The sequence below is a fragment of the Saccostrea echinata genome, unplaced genomic scaffold (genome assembly GCF_033153115.1).
Source record: "Saccostrea echinata isolate AGI-Se365-2 ecotype Australia unplaced genomic scaffold, CSIRO_AGI_Sech_v1 ptg000005l, whole genome shotgun sequence".
In the NCBI taxonomy this organism is placed as follows: Eukaryota; Metazoa; Mollusca; class Bivalvia; order Ostreida; family Ostreidae; genus Saccostrea; species Saccostrea echinata.
Window position 1 is genome coordinate 2105226 of NW_026889754.1, and position 2127 is coordinate 2107352.

A 2127-nucleotide genomic window follows, 5' to 3' on the forward strand; every position below is an offset into this window, starting at 1 on the left:
CAGAGCACGCATTATATTATAACACACTGTTATCTATAGTATTAGGGACAGGACATTACAGTTGTTATGTTGGACTTTGACTGTATCTGCATTCCAAATGCAGTTGACAACTCTTTCTTCTTCACTGGTCCACCTTTTTCTTTTAATGCCTGAAATCAAAATCATACACAATAACAAACAAGTTAAATGGATGCAAAGCATCAAATCGGCCGCAAAAATATATTATTTCATTTTGAAGAATTTCCACAAGAAAGAATGCAAAGAAAAAATCCAAATAGAAAAAGTAAATGATACATTTTAACACTTGCTTTACTTTTCTGTGCATTTTTACACTGGTTTTCAATGATCAGTTGTTAAATATTTAAATAAATTCATTAATATGAAAATCGGACTGAAATAAAGGATAGGAATGTATCATCATCAAATTATTTGATTCAAGAACAGATGCAACAAATATCTAAAATGTCTGAATGCTGACAAAAAGGACACAAACTTCACGTGCTGATACACTGGATATCTGTCACTTTATAATGCCGATCAGTGTTATGACAGATATGTATGTGAATTGCAGAAAAAAAAAATCATTAGGTCACTTGCAACTGCCGAGTAAATTCAAAACAAAATTCAGTTCTTATTCCATTTTATTAATTATTTTATGCACTGTAATTCATATCCGGAAACTCAATACGTTTTCTTTTTATATCTTACACACACCCATGTTAGGGAGCAGTTCATGAAACAACGGTTTGTAAAATCATTCAATTCATAAATATCTGACGAGAAATGAAAAAGAAATTTGAACATAATAACAAAATATTTAGACTTAATTTTAAGCATTTTTAAAGGCTTTTATTCGTAACTTTTATGTTTGTTATCAATGAGGAATTTTTCCAACGAAGCAATAAAAAATAACGTCTCATTTCACAATGTGCACATTCTAACACAACCGCTGCTGCGGCCGATAATTATGTAACTACAATTTCCAAATTTGACTCTTTCATGGACATTCCTGGTTGAAGGCATCATCAGACAAATTTACACTTGTAGACAAGACAAAAATAGGTCTTTGATCTTGAATTTAATGTAAAATTATCTTCTTTGAAATAATCTGCTATAATCATTATACACTAGACTGTTATGACATTAGCGGTAAAATAAAATGAGTGAGTATGAAATTTTGACTCACCTCATACCTTCCTATAAATCAATTTTGATTTGATATGTCATGGCAATTTAATTATTGAACAAAATTTACAAAAACTGCATCCAAGTTTCTTCTTCTTAAAAACTTAATGACTTGCAAAGCTTCTTTGAAAGAAAAAACGTATATTCTAACAACCCCATCATATTCATCATGAACTGGTCCATATTCAATCCTTTTTTGGAAACAGAAGGCATTTATTTCATCATACACACAATATTTTTTAGATAAAACAAATCCAACAGACTTCATTTAGGAGTCCTCCATTTGTTTGAAAAGTTTGAAATCTCATTGGATAAAAAAAGTCACATGACTTGAAACCTCACAACTTAATACATAAGACTCCACAACTTAAGACACGAGACCTCACATCTTAACAACTTAATACAATTATACAAGGCCCCGCAACTTTATTTATATACATAAGACCTCACAACTTTATATACAAGACTTTACAACTTAAAAACTTAATACAATTAAACAAGACCCTACAACTTCATATATATATATATACAAGACCAAACAACTTTATATATATACACAAGACCCCACAAATTTATATAAATACACAAGACCCCACTACAACTTTATATACAAGACTTCACAACTTAATACAATTATACAAGACCCCACAACTTCATATATATATATATATATATATATATATATATATATATATATATATATATATATACAAGACCCCACAACTTAATATACATACACAAGACCCCACAAATTTATATATATACACAAGACCCCACAATTTTATATACAACTTCACAACTTAATGCAATTTATGAATTATACAAGACCCCACAACTTCATATATATATATACAAGACCCCACAACTTTATATATACACAAAACCCCACAACTTTATATACAAGACTTCACAACTTAAGAAATTAATACAATTTATGAATTA